This window comes from Ranitomeya imitator, chromosome 1, assembly GCF_032444005.1.
Source record: "Ranitomeya imitator isolate aRanImi1 chromosome 1, aRanImi1.pri, whole genome shotgun sequence".
In the NCBI taxonomy this organism is placed as follows: domain Eukaryota; kingdom Metazoa; phylum Chordata; class Amphibia; order Anura; family Dendrobatidae; genus Ranitomeya; species Ranitomeya imitator.
In genome coordinates, this window is record NC_091282.1 from 918,545,768 (window position 1) to 918,569,588 (window position 23,821).

At 41.1% G+C, this 23,821-nt stretch overlaps 1 protein-coding gene across 1 annotated transcript in view; it reads right to left on the reverse strand.

Annotated features, from left to right (window-relative positions):
- The window catches only part of LOC138654981 (ras association domain-containing protein 6-like), a 155,284-nt gene extending 146,070 nt beyond the window's left edge, over nucleotides 1-9,214 (reverse strand). The window contains exon 1 of the mRNA XM_069743537.1: nucleotides 9,019-9,214. The gene's annotated coding sequence lies outside the window, so the exon portion shown is untranslated. The remainder of the gene's footprint in view (nucleotides 1-9,018) is intronic.
- Between the last annotated feature and the right edge of the window lie 14,607 nt (nucleotides 9,215-23,821).

The window sequence follows — 23,821 nt, forward strand, 5'->3', positions numbered from 1 at the left end:
TGTGCTGTGTATGGAGGTCACTTGTTCTCTCTGATATCAATAAGGGAATGATTCTTAATTTCCAATAGAGATTAAATACTTAGATGTTTAATCTTTTCTTGTCCCGTGACTATTACACAGTAGCAAATATGAGCTTACCGGGGTTCTACAGTAAAAACAAGTAATCACCTATTCTAAAGCCATGATCACACATTCAATATTTGGTCAATATGTTGTCTCAATATTTGTAAGTCAAAACCAGTAGTGGGCGATAAATTCAGAAGTGGTGACGTGTTTCTATAATACTTTTCCTCTGACTTGTTCGACTCCTGGTTTTGGCTTAAAAATACTGATGTAAAATACTGACCAAATACGGAACGTGTGAAGGTGGCCAAAGGATAAAGTGTTAATGAGTTATTGATTGGTGGGAGTCCAACTGCTGGGACCTACAGCGATCAGCAGAATGTGAATCATTTCTACTCGACCACTGATCAATTCATTCCCTAAGAGGCTGCACTTGGCTTTTTCTGGAAGCTCCCAAAGAGGATGAATGGAGCTGCAGTCAGACATCCAATCTGCTGTTCCATTTTAAAATGGGGATAAAATTGGGATAAAAGTGCCCTGTCATTCCTCCGATTATTGCGGTTTCCAATGATTATATTCCACCAGTCAATAAGTTATCACCTATCTAAACTGTGGATCGGTGATAATAACTTATTTTCATTAAAGATCCATGTAACGCAAACTACCGTAATTGTACATTCCAGTTATGGTGGCGCACAGTAGATGTGCAGGAGCCACCTGTGTTTTACCATCAACGCTCCACTATATCGGGGATAACGACTAACAGATATTTGAGTTTAGCTGTAGGTGGGGCCTCTAGACTCTATTCCACCTGTGAGCCCAAGACACCCCAGTCTGACCCTGGCATTGTAACACGGCAGGTGGCATCACATCTGCTGTGAGATCACACAGAAAAGTGTTTGGTCTGTACAGTGTGACGCCAGGGCAGTGGCACATAGGCAGATCACCGTATAGAGTATGCCGGAAGTCACAGTTACCTCCACACATTTGTGTGATATAAGAAGCATGGAAGAGGCGAATGAGCAACATAGAGACTACAACCGCGGCTCTGTCATTCAAATCTATGTGGAAAACTGCTAAAATCACCAATTATATAGCAGTGTTCACTTCAGTGATATATCCCAGGAATAGTTTGTATATATTGTGTACAAGAATCCACAAGTTTAGGATCTCTGGTCTAGTCTACGCTGATATTCCCACCAATTCTGTCAGTTATCCTATTGTTTGTTTCATGCTTGCACGACCTGTCATCTTACACCATTTCCTGCACGTTATCAGCATAGCTACAGCAAATATGAAATATCTCACAATATAATGTCATTATGCATATATTGCCCATTCTACTCCAATCATCACCAGGGTAAAACTGGTTTGTACAATGTCCAGGACAACTCTACATTTCAATAGCTATGCAGATGTAACTATAGCTCAAGGAAAAGCATATGTGAAGGTCTCTACAGTTCCTTATGGAATAACAGAAAAGAAACAATAATATCAGCACACGATTGGGCATTTCTCACACTGGCCTAGAGCACTACTGTCCGTTCTCTGGAGAACACGACCTCAATAGTAGCATCTGCATAAAAGAGGCCATGTGCATGTATACTATTTGATTTTTGTTCACCTAGCCTAAAAAACAAGAGGCACAAAAACATTTCAGTTCATCTGTGCGATAAGATACCTTAGGTAGAATGACGGACACAATGAACAGATGGTGAGAGCTAGTACTGCACCTGCCTTTCCATTTTTGCACAATTACTTTTCGACGTGCTTACCTATGCCCTTCACTTCTTGCTCCACTAATCCTTACCCTCCTTTGCTATCCCCAAATCCCATATCACATATTTATTTCTCCTTTCCGCTTATCCACCTCTTGATCTCATCTACTAACTTGCTCCTAAACCTTTTATCCCTCCTTCTAAAACACAACACTTTGCTTCTCTTCTTTCTCTGCCGGCAATACAGTGCATCTTCCAATCCCGGACCTCCATAGCTAATACCCCTCCATCTCTTCTAGCACTCTCTAGCTAGATACTACCACAATCTCACCAACATAAAATCAATTTATTTGACTCCCACTTCCCTGCTGCCTCTCTCTGGAGCATCTTGGAACGCCAATTTCATCTGCAATAAGTTCCAGGTCATTCACAATCTCTTTACTTCTCACAACCTATCCTTCCTGTGCATCACAGAAACATGGTTGACATCTACAGACTCCTACTACTCTCCTGCTGTGTTATGGTGGTCTTCACTTCACCCCAGTAGCATAGCTACCGGAAGCAGAGGGTGCGGGCGCTCAGAGGGGGCCCACCCAGAGCTATGCTACTGTAACATTACAGTACTGTAACGATACAGTTACCTTCTGCGGCAGAGTAGGGAGAATCGATCTCCCTGCTCTGCCGCTGGCTGCTACGGGGCCCCTGAGCAGGCGGGGGGCCCGGTACCAGCAGTGGGGCCCCCGCCTGTCATCGCAAGGTCAGCTGTACCAGCATTTAGCCGATACAGCTGACCGCAATGATGAGGGAAGGAGCACTGTGCTCATTCCCCCATCATCCCCCTGTCAGCGTCTGACATCGCCGATGCTGACAGCGGGCGAGATGACATCACTGCCTGGCTCCAGCTGTCAGGAGATGAGCGGGCGCTCAGAGCAGCGCAGGAACCAGAAAGAAGAGAGGTGAGTATTTTTTTTTTATGGGGTGCTGCCTAACACTACAGGGTCTGCCTATAGGGAGGTCTGCCTTATACTACAGGATCTGTCTATAGGGGTAATGCCTTATAGTAGAGGGTCTGCCTATAGGAGTGCTGCCTTATAGTACAGGGTCTGCCTATAGGGGGGTCTGCCTTATACTACAGGATCTGTCTATAGGGGTGCTGCCTTATAGTAGAGGGTCTGCCTATAGGAGTGCTGCCTTATAGTACAGGGTATGCCTATAGGGGGGTCTGCCTTATACTACAGGATCTGCCTATGGGGGTACTGTCTTGTACTACAGGATCTGTCTATAGGGATGCTGCCTTATAGTACAGGGTCTACCTATAGGGATGCTGCCTTATAGTACAGGGTCTGCCTATAGGGGTGCTGCCTTATAGTACAGGGTCTGCCTATAGGGGTGCTGCCTTATAGTATAGGATCTGCCTATAGGGATGCTGCCTTATAGTACAGGGTCTGCCTATAGGGGTGCTGCCTTATAGTACAGGGTTCGCCTATGGGGGTGCTGCCTTATACTACAGGGTCTGCCTATGGGGTGCTACCTTATACTACAGAGTCTGCTTATGGGTGCTGCCTTGTGCTATAGAGTTTGAAAACGGGGGGTGCATTATACAATATAGAGTAGGCCTATGGGTAGTGCATTATACTATATTGAGGACTATCTGGTGAATTATACTATATAGAGGCTATCTAGGGGGGGCATCATACAGTGTGAAGATTACAGTGAGGGGGCCATCGTACAGTGTAGGGATTACAGTGAAGGGGCCATCATACAGTGTTGGAGCCATCAAACAGTTTGGATGCTACTAAGGGGTCAGTATACTGTGTGGGTGGTACTATACAGTGAGGGGGCATTATACTGTGTATAAGAGCATCATACTGTGTATAGGGAAGCTGTACAGGGGGCAGACTTCATTATTAAAAATTCCCACGCTTGAGTTCATATGAGGTTATGCCAGCAGGGGGCGCAACACCGCAAGTCTAGGTAGCTACGTTCCCCTGGTTTCAATTCATTCCCCAGATTTTACAGTCAGGAGCACAGCTGCATTAGCAGGCTCCTGGTTGGAAAATTATTTAACCCCTTCAGACGGATTTACAGTGTGGGACATGACTGAGCTCCGGAAAGGTATGGGATATTGTTGTTTTTTTATTTTTCCTTTTTTACAGAACGAGGGTCGTCATTTGGATTAAGAGTATAATAAACTATTACAACACCCTGTGTCTCTTTATTTCATTAAAATACTTTTTTCCTAATGTGTGTGTGTGTGTGTTTTATTAACCAGTTACTACTATTGGATTAATAATGCATAGGTGTCTTATTGACACCTCTCCATTATTAACCTGGCTTAATGCCACCTTACAATAGCAAGGTGACATTAACCCTTTATTACCCCATATCCCACCGCTACAGGGGAGTGGGAAGAGAGAGGCTAAGGGCCAGAATAGGCGCATTTTCCAGATGATTTCTGGGGTGGCTGGGGGCAGATGTTTTTAGCCAGGGGGGGTCCTATAACCATGGTCCCTCTCTAAGCTATTAATATCTGCCCTCAGTCACTGGCTTTCCCACTCTGGCGGAGAAAATTGCACGGGAGCTCACGCCAGTGTTTTCCATGATTTAACCCTTTATTTTAACAGCTAGAGCCCCCAAATTTTGCACACACACACACACACACACACACACCTAATATTAGTAGTGAGGAATATGCAAAAAAAAAAAGGGATATGAAAAGGTTTACTGTATGTAAACCATGTCTCATATCATGTCAGGTTTAGGAAGAAGATAGCAAAAGCCGGCAATTGAATCACCGGCTTTTCTGCTATCTAGCGCTGTATAAAATATAAATATATGTATATATATATGTGTCTCACTGACATTATATATATATATATATATATATATATATATATATATATATATATATATACTGTATATATGCTTTCACGAATATTTGAGCCCGTGGATCCATTCAATGTCCATTTTGCAAGCCGGTGAGAAAATCTCGCTGTACGGATGCCATACGGATTACATACGGAGGATGACATGCGTAAAATATGCTGCCACACCCTGCCTACGGATGACATACGGATCACTGTTTTGGGATAATTTCTGCATATTACGCATGTAAAATACGGACCGTATTTCCCTACGCTGAGTGTGACCCCGGCCTAACACTGACAGGTATAAAGCACTAGATCCAGTTGGATGAACATGTAGGTGGACTGTGCTGCTAGAGTGAATCAATTCTTCAGAAATGATGAGGAAAAGGCTTTTTATTCACAACTCGCTTCCATGCACCCGCGTCTTTTTCAAGTGAAAAAAAATACATTATACCAGCGATCAGAGGGATAAAAGTTAAAAACTAAAAAAAATTGTAACTTTTTTTTTTATAGAAATCACAAAATAGTAAAAAAAAATGAAAAAAAAATACCCATAGATATGTATTTTTATGTATAAGCAAAAATAAAAAATGTAAATATATTTGGTATTGCTGCATCTAGAATAACCAGATCTATAAAACTGTACCACTAGTTAGGTCCTTCAGTGAACACCGTAAAAAAAAAGAAACTATGCTTTTTCATCATACCGTAGAACAAAAAGTAGAATAAAACATGATCATAAAGACAAATGTACATAAAAATGGTATAGCTGAAAACGTCATAAAAAAACAAGGCCTCACATGACGGCAGAAATATAAAAACATTACAGCTTTCAAAATATGGCGATGCAAAAACATGCTTTGTTTTGTTTTTTTTAAAAACTCTTTGAGGCCTCCTTCACACGTCAGTGTGTACATGTGGTGACAGCTTTCACATGCACATCCTTTGTAATCTGTGGTGCGATAGAAAGATAGATGCAGAGCCAGTGTCAGTCAGGGACAGGGGCACGGGTACAGCCATCACTCTGTATCCTCAAAACGATGACTGAACCTGCACTGGCACCGCTTCCTTGACTGAAACTAGAATACTGCAGGGGAGAAGAAAGTTCATTTTCTCCCCACAGTGCTTGGTTAAGCGCGGGCGCCGGGCAGTCACATAATGTGACTACAGAAATTCATTTAAGCCTCTTAGGGATTCTTCCCTATTGGCCAAATTTTCACCAATCTGCAAGATTGGCTAAATGTATTGATCGCTATAGGTGCAATCAATACGAAAAACAGGCATCTAAGATGTCGGGAAAGCATGGAACACTAGCAGGCCATTAATTGTCTTTGGGACTCTTGGAAATAATTGAGTTATGTACGGCAACATCTCCATTCCAACAAGGTATTTCAAAGCCCAGTTCCTGGGATCAGTGGGAGTCTCAGTGGTCGGATTCCTCCAGTGTTCTGCAAGTTATCCTGTGTTTGACTTGGGATAACTTTTCAGAGCCCCAGTTCTTGATATAGGGGATAACTTCCAAACTTGGTACAACCCCTTTAAACATATTTATGGACACCTGCTATTCTTTAGCTTTTATGGCGCTCATAAAAGTGACATGACATTGTAAGACCAGACGAAGCGCTGTCTAGCACGAATTGGCCACAGCCTTTTGAGGTTGCCTTTGAGTCCCCCCTTCATTTACCGCACAGAAAAGCATAATTCTCAATACGTCCTGGGTAAGTGTCATCTACTTCTATCCGAATCATTCTAGAAAGTGTTTTCAGTAGATACTTGGAAATAGGAAAGCTCGGTTTACACCGTCCTCCATTTATAGCAGAGATAAGACAAATGTGCTGGATCCTTTTTCAAACAGATATCTCTGCTGTCCATTGATTTTTAATGAGTTCAGTCAGGGTTCTATCAAAGTTCCACTATTTTTGATGGCAAGAATAGAAAATGTAGACTGCACTATTGGTGTCCATTATTGTTGTCTTCAAGAATACCATAAAGACCATGATGAAGCCCTCTTAAATCAATGTGAATAAATTTAATTATTGGCATGTATATACAGTGGATATAAAAAAAATCTACTCACCCCTGGTAAAATGAGTGTTTTTGGCATTAAAAAAAAATCATACCAAGATGAATAATTTCAGAACTTTTTCCTCCTTAAATGTCACCCATAATATCTACACATCCAATGAGAAACAATTTGAATTCTTTTTGAGTGGGGAAAAAAAATGTAACAAAACTAAATAATGTGGTTGCTAATATGTGAACAACCTCTCATAATTGAGCATGTGATTGTATTCAGAATTAACTTATCACATTTAAAGTCTTGACAAATAGTAGTCAGTACGCAGCTGCCATGATCTAAAGTGATTTTTGATTAACCTCATAAATAGTTTAGCTATTTTAGTAGAATTTTCCTAACATTTTCTTAGTTGCTTTTCACAGCAAAAGCCATGGCTCATAAACACTTTACAACACAGCAAAATTGTGTTGAAAATTGTCAGTCAGGAAAAGAGTACAAAATAATTCCAAGGCATTATATGTACAATGGGACACTGTGAAGAAAGTCATCAAGAAGTGGATTACATTTGACGCAACAGTGACATTACCTAGAACTGGAAATCCTTCAAAAATTAATGAAAAGACAAATAAAATTGGTACGGGAGGCTGCCAAAGGGCCTTCAGCAACATGAAAGGAGCTGCAGGAATTTCTGCCAAGAACTGGTTGAGTACGGCACGTTGCATTAAGTTCTCATATTCTTTATATCTCTGGCCTGTAGGGTAGGGAAGGAAGATAGAAGTCTTTTCTTACAAGGAAAAACATCTAAGCCTGGCTATGTTTGAACAAAACCCACATCAAACCTGCTAAAGGTAAGTGGAAAACTTGCCATGGTCTGATGAGACCAAGACAAACTTTTTGACCATAATTCAAAAATATATATTTTGCACAAAACCAACATTGCGCATCACCAAAAAAATACCGTCCTCAGACTGAATCATGGTGGAGGCAGCATTATGCTTTGGGGCTGATTTTCAGCAGTTGGAACTTGGGCTTTAGTCAAGGGGGAGGGAATTCTGAACATGATCCAAATATTAGTCAGTTTTTGCATCTTTTAAAAACTGAAGATCAAGAGGAATTTCACTCTCCAGCACAACAACCTTAAGCATAACTCCGAATCAACAAAAGAATGGCTTTGCCATAATAAGAGCACAGATTTGGAATAGCCCAACCAAAGCCCAGTAAGTTAACCCGAATAGGACTCTAGACAAGAGATGCCATCGCAATCTGATGGAGGAAGAGCAAGCAAAGATTGACAATTCTAAATGTGCCACGTTGATAGACTCCTACCCAAAAAGACTGAATGATGTCATACATTAAAGGCTATGTAAACAATATATTAGTTTAAGGGTGTGCATATTTATTTAAAACCCTGTTATTTTAGTTTTTATTTATTTTTTTCCACCCGAAATTTTTTTTTTTCAGTTGATTTATGCAGCTTAAAGGTGACTAAAGTTTTGAAATGATTCTATTAGTATGATTTAGTTTTACATGGCAAAAACCTGACATGTTGTTAACAGGGGTATGTGAACTTTTTTTTATATCTACTGAAAAACCATAATATAAAAAGTTATTTAGCATAAATTATTACATTGTGCCAACACTCCCTACACTTAAGCTTATTTTTGTAATGTATATTTTCCATCGCAACCAAAGCTACAGTTGGCAAAACATTGGATCCTGTGAAAATGTGGAGCACAATCAGTAAGTCAGCACACTTTACGCATGGCTTCACGGCAAAAGACACAGTACACACTTTCATCTCTATTCTGTAACGGCTTGCCTAGTTACACATTCAATAGGACTGAAGCTGAATTCTTCGATGAGTACATAAAGAAAAAACGCATTTATCCTCAGATCCTGGTTTTGTTTATGGCACGTATGACCAAAATGTGTTCTTGCTCAGTACATTGGGATCAGCAAATCACCGTATACAACCTTTAGTAAACTAAATTATCTCTTTAGACTTGTCCTAGATATACTATTTCATGCTTAAGACAATCCTGAGAACTCCTACTGCCTGGTCAAGGTAACATAGTAACATAGTAACATAGTTAGTAAGGCCGAAAAAAGACATTTGTCCATCCAGTTCAGCCTATATTCCATCATAATAAATACCCAGATCTACGTCCTTCTACAGAACCTAATAATTGTATGATACAATATTGTTCTGCTCCAGGAAGACATCCAGGCCTCTCTTGAACCCCTCGACTGAGTTCGCCATCACCACCTCCTCAGGCAAGCAATTCCAGATTCTCACTGCCCTAACAGTGAAGGTGAAGGAGTGAACCATGAAAGGTCAGCAGGTCCTACTTACCTTGATTGAAGAACATGGCCAGGCATTTCACTTTCTGATCTGCTATTTCTCCAAGAAAACATGACAGTCTTGGAATGACCTGACGGCTCACCTGAGTAGTCTATAAGAGACAAAGGAAAGTTAATTATTACTCCTCCAGCCGTACAGGTAGAAGAAATCTTCGCCACTCCTTTTAGCCTCAGTGCATTTCGGGAGTGTTTACCGGACCTGACAGCTGACAGGAACACTCCTCTGTGCACATTCATCCATACCTGAGTAAGGGGTGTGATCCTGCTCTTGGAAGGAAAGATTTAGCGCTGCAGGGCACAAAGACTGCATACGATTTTTAGCTTTATTTCTAGTCGAATTGAATAGATAAAGCATTAATGTCTCCTTGCAATGAAACGTATGTTCTCCTTAATTAAAGTAATACTTATGACAGGTCTAAAAAAAAATTTGAGAATATTACTCAAGACGGGGAATTACTTCTACTTATGTTAGAAAATGAAAGAGAAACTTTATGGCGGGGATTTTTAATAGAAGCATGTGGCAGAAACCAACACTATAGATATAGTATTCCCCAAATAATCACTCTGAAAATAAACCTGTGATAATAAATGCTGTCACACATAGATCACTCACTACTAAATCCCAGTATTACTTTACATCATTTTAGCGTGTCCAAGAAAGCCAAACAGTGGCTCCGTAACTACTGTGGTACTATAATTCCCAGCATGCTGTCACCTATAGTTCCTTAAAATCTCAACCACTTTAAAGGAAATCTATCGCCAGGTTTTTGTCAGCTAATCTGAAAGCAACATAATATAGAGGCAGAGAACCTGATTTCAGTGATGTGTAAATGACTGGGCTGCTTGCTGTAGTTTTATTAAAATTACTGTTTTATGACCAAGAGATTATCACGAGAGGACTAGTAAACCTGCTGCAGTGTAGTGCTCCATGTTCATGAGCTTTTGTTATAACCTTACAGCAACCACTGATTGGCAGCTTTATGTCTATGCACAGTATACACAAAAAGCTGCCAATCAGTTGTGTGGGTGGGTTACACAGACCTCAGCATTTGGAGAACTAGTAGATCTGCAGCAGATGAAAGATGAATTTCAATACCCAGGCTAGGTTCACCTTTGTGTTGTAGTATGTGTTAGGAGGCTCAGTAGTAAGTTTCATCATATTCACTAGTACAGGTACAACCTTCTGCACATTTTTTTCTGCTAAAAAAAATGAACACTAACGGAAACAACAAAGACCTGATTACTGTATTTAATTGGTTCTCTCCATCGCCATTTTTGTCTATTTTTGACAGATCCATTTCTTTAAGGCTATGGTCACACTATGGTTATGTGCACATGTTGTGGATTTGCCTCTGGAATTTTCTGTGCGGATTCTGCATCTCTTGGCAGAAAACGCAGGTCAAAATCTGCACGTTTTTCTTGCAGATTTTATGCGTTTTTAGCCCTGCGCATTTCTATAATGGAATGGGTGCAGAAACGCACAAAGAATTGACATGGTCCTTTTTTTAATCAAGGAAAAATAGTGAAAAACCAGCTCACCTATTAGGCATTTGTTGTGGGGAAGCCCGGATACCGTGCAGTCATCACGTGGAACGATAAGGCAAACAGGAAAAAAAATCCAGCTTCCAAAAATATCAAGATTTATTGAGGATTCAAAGCTTTGAAAAAGAACTCATTGTTCGAAACGCGTAGCCTGCTGCTACTCATTCTCCTGTGAACCATGTCATTGGACTTTGGATTTTATCCTCAATAAATCTTGATATTTTTGGAAGCTGGATTTTTTTTCCTGTTTGCCTTTTTTTAATCGCCTGCGGATTCTGTGCGGATTTTTCCGCACCATTAGCACAGCACTTTAATTTTTCCATTGATTTACACTGTATTGTAAATCACTTGCGGTTCTGCACGGAAAAAACGCTGCGGATCCGCAGGAAATCCGCAACGTGTGCACACAGCCTATCGGTATTTTACATCAGTTTCTGCAGCAAAACCTGAGTGCTTGGCAGGTTCCACTGCATTTTTGGTGCGTTTTTTCAAGCATTTTTTTCCATTCAATTCAATGGGTGAAAAACACTAAAAAACGCTGAAAAAAGTGACATGCTCTACATCCAAAAAAACATGCAAAGCACAAAATACAGATGAAAAATAAACCAATGTGTGTGCATGAGATCTCTGAAATTTCATTAGCTTTGCCGCTGCTGTAAAACGCAGGTGAAAATTAGTATAAAAAAACGCATTAAAACACAGCAAAAATGCCCAGTGTGAACTAAGCCTTAGGCCGGGGTCACACTTCTGAGTGCAATGCAAGAGACTCGCACGAGTCTCTTGCCTCAATACCCGGCACTGTATTTCTATGCAGCTGCACACTCCGATCCCGAATGCCGGCGGCAGTGCCGGGTATTGGGGTGAGAGACTCGTGCGAGTCTCTCGCATTGCACTCGCAAATATGACCCCGGCCTTTTACTTTCCCTCTGACTGTTCCTCTCCTGGTTTTGGCTTACAAATACTGACCAAATACTCATTGCATGATCGTAGCCTTAGTTTAAACCTTTAGCAACCGCCGATACTCATTAAGCTAAGTGTACTTATTTCCTCATCGCCATATTAAAATGGCAATCAGGGATAAGACTGTAGCGCCCCCAGAGTCGGAAAATCTCCAGGGTCTCAGCTACCAGGGGTACCCGAGACCCCGGAGAACATGATCAGGGCCGGATTTTCTGCTGTCCGATCATGTGATTGTTATCGCCCACACAGAAATAAGATAGGATTTTGGGCAAGTACCATGAAGAAGATGGGGACACTCTTGTCACCACCACAGCTGAGCAGTGGGGGAAGGTAAAGCAATATCAACAACTAGAAGGCAGAAAGGCTAGAGGGGGCAGAAAGAGTGCAGCTGTGAGGGGCAAACAGAAAAAAAAAACAGCTTTTGTTGGTGTGGAGGCCAGGAGACAGTCAGGACAGACATAAACAGGAGGCTCCAGTACTCATTTCAGGTCTGCACTGTGTTCCTCTGGGGCCTCCCCTCCCCCTCCCCTTCCTGCCTGTGCCGACGACAGAGCTCAGAGCATGGAGCAGTGCAGGAGCCGCAGACGCCTCTTCACTTCCATTAGCACTTTCATCACTGCTAGCTAGTAGCTTCAGCGGCTGCACAGCTCTCGTGGCCGCATGTTGCAGCAGCCTGACCCAGGCCATGCTGGTGGACGGGGCTTACTGCTGTCAGGCTCTGGGAGCAGCGTCGAGTGCAGGTAAATGGCTGAGCTGAGCCTCCCTCCTCCCATCGTAGCCAGAGACTCCGGGGAGGGAAGAGCTCCAGCCCCCACACTGCTCTCTAATGCTGAAGTCTGAGGCAATGATCTCCACCATTATACCAGGCATATGCAGGAGCACGGCTTTTCTCTCCTCTTCTGATGGGCGGGGAGAGGCGAAGCTTAAATTGAGCATGCAGCAATGCTCAGAAGAGACTGTCGGAGGCAGGGGCCCACCGGGGGAGGGGCCCACCGGGGGATCCACTGATTCCCCGGCGGGCCAGTCCGAGCCTGTACCTGCAGAAGAAGAGGAATGGAAGCATGTGAAATGTGAATGAAAGCAGGAGGATGACTCTCATGCAGGACAAGTAAGATGTACATCAAAAAAGTGCTTTGCCACAAAGACACCCCAGTAAGAAATTTAGAAGCCTCTTGAAGGGAGAAAAAAAAGTGCTGTGGTGAAGAGGAAAAGGAGAGTGGTGGTCATGGTGGATTCCTGACTGACAGGAACATAAGCCACTATCTGCCGACTGGACATTACATCACGAGAAGTGTGCTGTCTTCCTGGTGCCCAAATCAAAGATGTGTCGGATATAATAATAATAATAGTATATCAAGACTCTTCAGTGCTACAGATGACTATGCATGTCTACTAATACAGGTAGGAACAAATGACACAGCAAAAAAGGACCTAGAAAATATATGCAGGGACTTTCAAGACCTAGACTGGAAAGTAAAGGAACTGGGAGCACAGGTCATTTTCTCATCCATCTTCCCAGTGGATGGACACGGACCAAGGAGATTGAACAAGATTCTACAGGTGAATAACTGGCTATGTCAATGGTGCTGTGAGCAACGTTTTGGGTTTCTTGACCATGGAGTGAATTACCTGTATGCTGGACTATTTGCTAGAGATAAGTTACATCTTAACAGGAAAACACATATTTGGTAGACTCCTTGTTACACTCATCAGGAGAAGAGATGAGCAAATATGTTTGAAAACCAATCGCCAAACATAAAATTGGCATGAATATGGCACATTCGTATTCTTGATCAGAAGCACGAGCAAATTTTTATCAAATCTGGAAAAATCGGTAACATTCGGCAAAAAGTGCGGGAAAATATTTGCGCTGCCACTAAAGTATTTTGAGCACTTTGGCTAGGATAGTGGTGGTGTATGATGGGCGTGGGGCATGTGTTTGATGAGGGGCAGGGATGAGGAGAGCCCAGAGGAGCTGCGTGCTTGTAAACTTTTTTTGTGTTCTAACATTATGTATGCACATTGCGGCTAGCCAATCAGGATGCAGGAAACAACCACAATGTCCAGACACAATGGCTTCTGTCATTGGCTGCTGAAACCACATGTCCCTCACTATATAAAGAGCACACAATTTTCTCAATATAACAGTGCAGAGAGGCTACTTGTGTCGCTGGGCCTGGGTGCTACTAGATTTTAAGTAGCTAGCTAGGCGATTATTTCGAAGTCAGATAGTTTAGATAGCTAGTGTCCTGTGTGGCTGTAAAATCGATCTTCCAGCTTTTTTTTGTGCCGTTACAGAGGTCCACAGACAAAGAAAGCAGGACATATTTTAGGCTATGTGCCCACATTCTGGATTTTTAGTGTTTTTTTCCACGTTTTTGCAGCGGCTTTCTGCTGCAAAATCGCTTAAAAATGCTTACATTAAGCATCACATCATTTTAATGCATTCTGCAATTTTTGCGCCCATGCTACGATTTTTTTCTGCTAAAAAAACGCATAGCAAAAAAAACGCAGCATGTTCATTAGTTTTGCTGATTTTCACGATTTTTCTGCTATATTATTGCACTGGGAAGGTCCGGGAAAAAATTGCGCAAAAAACACGAAAAAAACACGAGCGGATTTCCTGCGCAGGGAGTCCGGTTTTGCTCAGGAAAATTCTGCAGCCATTCTGCAACGTGGGCACATAGCCTTATAGAGGTGTGTTGTGCACTCTTTCTATTGTGCTCTATGCACAAGTAAACCTTTCTAAATCTTATTTTTTCAGTTGCTAAATATGGTACAGCAAGGTATATGACACCTTGTCATTTAGTGTTGGTGACATTGTTTTATGATTGAGCTGTTGGCCAGGAAAAAAAATAATTTTTTGGCAGTTGCTATCATGATTGAGCACGCCATATCTCACCTTGTCTTTTAATGGCCATGAAATTCAACTGTCTGCATAGTTCATGCAGATTTAAAAAAACACCATTTTTTCTGTTGCTAAATGTGATACAGCCCACCATATCCCACACTGTAATTATGTGGCGGTGAAATTGTTCTGTGTGTCGAGCTGCTGCACATTTATCAATATTTTTTTGGCTGTTGCAAATGCAATTCAGCATGCCATATCCCCCTTGTCATTTTGTGGCAGTGAAATTCAGATGTCTGCATAGCTCATGCAGATTAAAAAAAAAATTTCTGTTACAAATGGGAGTCAGCACGCCATATCCCAGCTTGTCATTCAGTGGCGCTGAACTTCAGCTGTTTGCATAGCTCATGCACATTAAAAAATAAAATTTTCTGTTGCTAAACATGATACAGCCAGCCATGTCCTATGTTGTAATTTTGTGGCAGTGAAATTGTTCTGTGTGTAGAGCTGTTGCACAGAAAAAAATTCTGTGTGTAGAGCTGTTGCACAGAAAAAAAATATTTTTTTGGGCTGTTGCTAATATGATTCAGTACGCCATATTCCACCTTGTCATTTAGTGACAGTGAAATTCAGCTGTCTGCATAGCTCATGCAGATTTAAAAAAAACCTTTTTTTCTATTACAAACGTGATTCAGCATGCCATATCCCACCTTGTCATTTAATGGTGCTGGAATTCAGCTGTCTGCATTACTGTGTTCTGCACAGGTCTCGTCTATGACAAGATGGACTTTAGGGCAAAGGAAAAATCCTGGCTCGGTCAAATGGATCATGTTTTTGGAGAGGCCGGGGCTATTCCGCAGCAGTCTGGTGACCAAAGAATGGATGAGGTTTTTTTTTCATTCAAAGTATGCTTATTAAGCATACAAAATTATGGTGGAACAGAGCATTCCTCAAGAAATATTTAATATGCAAGATGATTCCTAGGGGTCTAAGGGTCCAGGTCATCCCCACATTCCCAGTTGAAGATGAGAGATTTGTTGCTGATTGGGAGGAGGCATTCAGCAGCTGTTCCTTTGCTCTCATACAATTATTGATTAATCTGAATACCAAGAATCTTGGTGAGCTTGATGGGCTTATAGATAAAGCATAGACAGATTTGTGCTGGTTGTCCCGAGGAGAGGATTCAGACCTTTGACACCGATTTAGGAAAGCTAATGGACACTACTGTTAAGCAAATTCATGAATCACAATTATCCAAATTTAATAAAGATCAAAGAGATTACCAATGAAAACAAGTGTATCAGTGGAGGATAAAGTTGCCTCAAAATATACAACATGCACCTTCTAATATATCCATCTCTTGTCAAAGTGAGCGATCTGATATTTCATCTACATCTATGACAGGTCAGGTGTATAAGATCAGCTATAGTGATTTATTTTTGAACCACTATTTTATTATCCTCATGGTACTAAAGAAGTATAGCTAGGAGAGACCCCCTTTAATAAAATAAAATATAACTTTTATTTATTAATTCTAAAATTTCCTCCGGGCCAGTGGATCAAGTGACACTAAACAATATTACCACATATATAAAGTGCTAGTGCATACCAGTGCTCAATTAAAAATTGGTGTAGTCTCACCAATAGACGTTTTCTGCAGCAGGTTCACCATAGGAGCAAGATATACAGTGGGGAAAAAAATATTTAGTCAGCCACCAAATGGGCAAGTTCTCCCACTTAAAAATGTGAGAGAGGCCTGTAATTGACATCATAGGTGGACCACAAATATTAATTATTTTGCATATTATGGTGGAAAATAAGTATTTGGTCACCTAAAAACATGCAAGATTTCTGGCTCTCACAGACCCATAACTTCGTCTTTAAGAGGATCCTCTGTCCTCCACTCATTACCTGTAGTAATGGCACCTGTTTGAACTTGTTATCAGTATAAAAGACACCTGTCCACAACCTCAAACAGTCACAACCCAAACTCCACTATGGTGAAGACCAAAGAGCTGTCGAAAGACACCAGAAACAAAATTGTAGCTCTGCACCAGGCTGGGGAGACTGAATCGGCAATAGGCAAGCAGCTTGGTGTGATTAAATCAACTGTGGAAGCAATAATAAGAAAATGGAAGACATTCAAGACCATTGATAATCACCCTTGATCTGGGGCTCCATGCAAGATCTCACCATGTGGGGTCAAAATGATCACAAGAACGGTGAGCAAAAATCCCAGAACCACATGGGGAGACATAGTGAATGACCTGCATAGAGCTAGGACCATCATAACAAAGGCTACCATCAGTAACACACTATGCCGCCAAGGGACTCAGATCCTGCAGTGCCAGACATATCCCCCTGCTTAAGCCACTACATGTCCGGCCCCGTCTGAAGTTTGCTAGACAGCATTTGGATTATCCAGAAGAGTATTGGGAGAATGTCATATGGTCTGATGAAACCAAAGTAGAACTGTTTGATAGAAACAAAACTTGTCGTGTTTGGAAGAGACAGAATGCTGAGTTGCATCCAAAGAACACCATACCTACTGTGAAGCATGGGGGTGACAACATCATGCTTTGGGACAGTTTCTCTGCAAAGAAACCAGGACAACTGATCAGTGTAAATGAAAGAATGAATTGGGCCATGTATCGTGAGATTTTGAGTGCAAACCTCCTTACATCAGCAAGAGCATTGAAGATGAAACGTGGATGGGTCTTTCAGCACGATAATGATCCCAAGCACACCACCAGGGCAATGAAGGAGTGGCTTCGTAAGAAGCATATGAAGGTCCTGGAGTGGCCTAGCCAGATCTCAACCCCATAGAAAACTTTTGGAGAGAGTTGCATGTCTGTGTTGCCCAGCACCATGCCCAAAACATCACTGCTCTAGAGGAGATCTGCATGGAGGAATGGGCCAACATACCACCAACAGTGTGTGCCAACCTTGTGAAGACTTGCATAAAATGTTTGAACTCTGTCATTGCCGGCAAAAGTTATATAACAAAATATTGAGATGAATTTTTGTTAAAGACCAAATACTTATTTTCCACCATAATTTTCAAAATAAATCTTGCCAAATCAGACAAGGTGATTTTCTGGATTTGTTTTCTCAATTTTGATTCTCATAGTTGCCTTCTACCTATGTTGTCAATTACAGGCCTCTCTCATGTTTTAAATTGGGAGAACTTGCACAATTGGTGGCTGACTAAATACTTTTTTCCCCACTGTATAATACAAAATATTTTTTTTGGAGTGGAAAATATTTGTATTATTCCCTGTTTTGCCCCTGTAGTGCTCCTGTCCTCACAAGGACAGTCCCCAAGTGTGTGCTGCTATGGGTTACCCACCATCACTCCAAAATGTATTCTCCCTACGTGTTTCTTCCCCAATAAGGGGGATTCATCAGGGGCGTCAGAAAAACATATAACAAGTGGGAAAAAAAGATATGTATATATCTAATATAATATATGTAATGGGACCCTGCAGTAGGAGGAGACCCCAATTTGAATGGAATACGTGGATTCCACAATCAGGGGTCCTTTAAATAGAGGCACGCTGTATCCCTCCTGCCCTCGGGGTGTGGCGTCATATCCCCATACCTGGTTTTATATCTACACCATCGTAGGTGCCGGGGAACTTTTAGGGGCAGTATTAGAGCCACATCATGTTCGCACGCCGCCCGGAAGTGTCTGTGCCATCTTGGTTCTGTCATATCTGGTTGCGACTGTCAGGTACTTTGCGGTCTCTATGGAGGTGTAAACAACCAGACATTCCCGTTCGCTGACCTACCGCTACAGCATCCATGCGGTCTCTCTCTAGCAATAATGCCTTATATTAACAGACATGGCTATAGATCGTCATCTACAGTCAGTGAACCCATCTCTTTCATGATGCTATATATGCAAAGAACAAATTTTAACACCCTCATTCATTATTGCCAGATACACCCTCAAGTACAAGAAGAGAGTCCAGAGTTATACATATCAAATCCTTTGTATTTTATTGTCAATAGCTTAATCCACAATGGGGAGCTAAGATTTCTGGAAAATATATCTAGGATTCTATTATTAAAATGGTTGGTGAATATATTCCCCATTATAAAAATGTCATAATAGAGAAAGAACCTGTTTTTCCAGGAGAGTTCCTAGAACAGGTAACAGACACAGAAACAATAGAAAATGTGGCCATGGGATCACTTATAATTAGCAAGAGCTAGTTTATAATTCTGGTTTATATAATGGTAGAAAATAGGGTATGATGGATAAAGAGAAACATCACTCCAGGGGAACTAACAAGATGGGGAGGGAGATTTTTAGAGGGGGGAAAAAGTGAGTAAATAGGAGGAGGATGTGGAGAAGGGGTTTTTATTTTGTTGTCAGGAGAGGTGAGGGGAGGGGTGAAATATTTTCCCGTCTTTCAGACTCAGTATTTATGGAGATTAAATTTTAGATAAAGCACCCATAATTTAATTGTTCTTTCAGACCCAGAGTATGACAAGTATCCAACCGGAATATCCACATCGCCTCCCTCTGTAAGATCAGGGTTCCACATCTATCATCCATATAGACATCATGACTCACAGTCACCTGATCGAAAGAGAAAGGATAATAAGTTGATAAATCTTAGTCACCATATACTATCGGGTGCAGATCTCCCACTACTTAGTAAGGGACTCACATTTTCTCCTACGTCGGGGTTTGATACTTTCACGGTGATGAAGGATCGTCATATATTCATGAGGTCATTGCTGTTCAAGTGTCATTTTTTTAATGATGATTTAAACAAATTATATCCTACAGAGGAGGAACAAACAACATTAAGTAAGTTGGAAGAATTGGCAGTGAAACACAATTTACAAGAAGGAGGTAAAATTCCTCCCTCTATCCGCCCACGTTCCAAAAAGTTCCCCTCCCTTACTACTTGTACCAATACTGAACTTTTCTTCCAGGTGGTCACCAATGACTTGTTAAAAATTCCCCAGTATGTACAATGGGATAATCTTACCAGGGAGGAACGGATTTGGTTAAAAACTTTGAAAAATCTATCTAACATAGTGCTGAAGCAGATAAGGGGGTAAAATTGTGGTATGGCCCAAAGCCATGTAGGATAAACTTAATAATACCATCTGCTATAGGAAGTTGACCTACAACCCCCTGTCTGCATACAGTACCCAACTTGACACCATTCTTAAAAGGGCCAATGAATGTGATATCATTACTAAAGATCTGGCTTCAGCACTGACTGAAACCCACTATTTCAACAATTGTTTGCTTCCTAAAATACATAAAAATGATGTAACACCTCCTGGTCACCCCATCATTTCTGGCAATGGGAACTTTTTGGAACACGTCAACCAATGATTAGATTTTCAGCTTTAACTATTGGTTGAAAGCCTCCCGTCCTTTCTAAGAGATACTGGCAAACTTCTCCGTAAACTTGGTGGTCTTTTTTTGGATAGAGATACCGTATTTGTTACTGCCAACATAGAGTCCTTGTATACTAATATCAAACACTCTGATGGACTTAGGAATAAAAAGCGATCAAAAAATGTCACATACCCAAAAAATGGTACCAATAAAAACGTCAACTCATCCCGCAAAAAACAAGACCTCACATTACACTGTGGACCAAAATATGGAAAATGTGGTAACGCAAAAAAATTTTTTTGCAATAAAAAGCGTCTTTTAGTGTGGGACAGCTGTCAATCAAAGAAATTCGCTAAAAAACCCGCTACAAAAGTAAATCAAACCCCCCTTCATCACCCCATTAGTTAGGGAAACATAAAAATTTTTTAAAAAAATGTATTTATTTGCATTTTTCCATTAGGGTAAGGGCTAGGGTTAGGGCTAGGGTTAAGGCTAGGGTTGGGGTTAAGGTTGGGGTTAGGGGTGGGGCTAGGGTTAGGGTTGGGGCTAGGGGACACATCCCCATGGTTCTCTGGAAAAAGTCCAAATGGCTGTGTAAATAGTGAATCTTGATACTCATTCTACATCCAAGATTTCGCAGACTCATTAGTAGCTCTTCCACAATCTCTTCATAGTTGTCTGCTTTCTTATTCCCTAGGAAATTCTGTACCACATTACAAAATGCATTCCAAGCTCTTTCTTCTGTTTCATTTATTGATGTGATAAAATTTGGGTCTCTCATAAGTGTTCTTATTTGAGGTCCATCAAATATTCCAACCTTTTTCTTCTGGTTACTAAGACCAGGAAAAGTTGAACATATATAGTTAAAGCATTCTCCACTGTGATTGAGAGCTTTGATGAACTGCTTCATCAATCCAAGTTTTATGTGTAAGGGAGTTCTTCCTATCCACTAGAGGATCATGGATGACATTCTTATCGCCAGATGCCAAACTCTGTCGCTGAGGCCATTCAGTTTTCACCCAATACTCTGCTGTAGCTCTACTGTCCAGTAGCACAGAAAACAAGTGTTTTATCATAACAAATGGGAATTATGCATGTTCAAAGAAAACAAAGATATTCTCACATTTATTGGGAGACTAAATGAAAACTAAATTTACTTTAGTGAAAAGTATAAATCGGCACTTTTCATACACTACTTATATTTATCATGGAATTATTGAAAATGGGCTATATACCTGTAATGCAAAAACGTGATGTGATAAAGAAATTATAAGATCAGATTTGAATTCAGCACCCTCAAATTAGTATAAAACTGTTCTTAACTCCTTAAGCCTCAAGGTTGTTTGCACGTTAATAACCGGGCCAATTTTTACAATTCTGACCACTGTCCCTTTATGAGGTTATAACTCTGGAATGTTTCAACGGATCTTGGCGATTCTGACAAGGTTTTCTCATGACAATATTGTACTTCATGATAGTGGTAAAGTATCTTCGCTATAACTTGCGTTTATTTGTGAAAAAAACAGAAATTTGGCGAAAATTTTGAAAATTTTGCAATTTTCCAACTTTGAATTTTTATGCCCTTAAATCACAGAGATATGTCACACAAAATAATTAATAAGTAACATTTCCCACATGTCTACTTTGCAACAGCAAAAATTTTTTTTGTTAGGGAGTTATAAGGGTTAAAATTTGACCAGCAATTTCTCATTTTTACAACACCAATATTTTGTAGGGACCACATCACATTTGAAGTCATTTTGAGGGGTCTATATGATAGAAAATAACCAAGTGTGACACCAGTCTAAAAACTGCACCCCTCAAGGTGCTCAAAACCACAATAAAAAAGTTTATTAACCCCTCAGGTGTTTTACAGGAATTTTTGGAATGTTTAAAAAAAAATGAACATTTAACTTTTTTTCACAAAAAATTTACTTGAGCTCCAGTTTGTTTTATTTTACCAAGGGTAACAGGAGAAAATGGACCCAAAAAGTTGTTGTACAATTTGTTCTGAGTATGCTGATACCCCATATGTGGGGGTAAATCACTATTTGGGTGCATGGTAGAGCTCAGAAGGGAAGGAGCGTCGTTTGACTTTTCAATGCAAAATTGACTGGAATTGAGATGGGACGCCATGTTGCGTTTGGAAAGCCACTGATGTGCCTAAACATTGAAACCCCCCACAAGTGACACCATTTTGGAAAGTTGATCCCCTAAGGAACATATCTAGATGTGTGGTGAGCACTTTAACCCACCAAGTGTTTCAAAGAAGTTTATAATGCAGAGCTGTAAAAATAAAAAATCATTTTTTCCCAAATATGATCTTTTTGCCCCCAATTTTTTATTTTCCCAATGGTAAGAGAAGAAATTGGACACCAAAAGTTGTTGTGCCATTTGTTCTGAGTACGCCGATACCCCATATGTGGGGGTATACCACTGTTTGGGCGCAAGGGAGAGCTCGGAAGGGAAGGAGCGCCATTTGACTTTTCAATGCAAAATTGACTAAAATTGAGATGGGACGCCATGTTGCGTTTGGAGAGCCACTGATGTGCCTAAACATTGAAACCCCCACAAGTGACACCATTTTGGAAAGTAGACCCCCTAAGGAACTTTTCTAGATGTGTGATGAGCACTTTGAACCCCCAAGTGCTTCACAGGAGTTTATAATGTAGAGCCATAAAAATAAAAAAATAATTTTTTTTTTCTTCACAAAAATGATATTTTCGCCCCCAATTTTTTATTTTCCCAAGGGTAAGAGAAGAAATTGGACCCCAAAAGTTGTGCAATTTGTCCTGAGTATGCTGATACCCCATATGAACTTAAGGAACTTATCTAGATGTGTGGTGAGCACTTTGACCCACCAAGTGCTTCACAGAAGTTTATAATGTTGAGCCGTAAAAATAAAAAATAAAAAATTTCCCACAAAAATTATTTTTTTACCCCCCAGTTTTGTATTTTCTCAAGGGTAACAGGAGAAATTGGACCCCAAAAGTTGTTGTCCAATTTGTCCTGAGTACGCCGATACCCCATAAGTGGGGAGAACCACCGTTTGGGTGCACGGGAGAGCTCGGAAGGGAAGGAGCGCCATTTGGAATGCAGACTTAGATGGAATGGTCTTCAGGCATCACATTGCATTTGCAGAGCCCCTAATGTACCTAAACAGTAGAAAGCCCCCACAAGTGACCCCATATTGGAAACTAGACCCCCCAAGGAACTTATCTAGATGTGTTGTGAGAACTTTGAACCCCCAAGTGTTTCACTACAGTTTATAACGCAGAGCCGTGAGAATAAAAAATCTTTTTTTTCCACAAACATTTTTTTAGCCCCCAGTTTTGTATTTTTCCAAGGGTAACAGTTGAAATTGAACCCCAAAAGTTGCTGTCCAATTTGTGCTGAGTACGCTGATACCCAATATGTGGGGGGAACCACCATTTGTGCGTATGACAGAGCTCGGAAGGGAAGGAGCGCCATTTGGAATGCAGACTTAGATGGATTGGTCTGCAGGCGACACGTTACATTTGCAGAGCCCCTGATGTAACTAAACAGTAGAAACCCCCCACAAGTGACCCCATATTGGAATCTAGACCACCAAGGAACTTATCTAGCTGTTAGACAAAAGAAAATGCGGCAGCACTCACCGGAGGTAGCGTGGTCCAAATCCTTTATTGAAGAAAATACGGTGACAATCGCATTCTCACGGCACGGGGGAGCAGAGGTAACAAGGAGGTGAGCAGGGAAAGACAACGGCCGTTTCGCGCCTACGGCAGCGCTTCAACGGGTATCTAGATGTGTTGTGAGAACTTTGAACCCCCAAGTGTTTCACTACAGTTTATAACGCAGAGCCGTGAGAATAAAAAATAATTTTTGTGGAAAAAAAAGATTTTTTAGCCCCCAGTTTTGCATTTTTCCAGGGGTAACAGGAGAAATTGGACCCCAAAAGTTGTTGTCCAAAGTGTCCTGAGTACGCTGATATCCCATATGTTGGGGTAAACCCCTGTTTTGGCGCACGGGAGAGCTCGGAAGGGAAGGAGCACTTTTTTCTTTTTCAACGGAGAATTGGCTGGAATTGAGATCGGA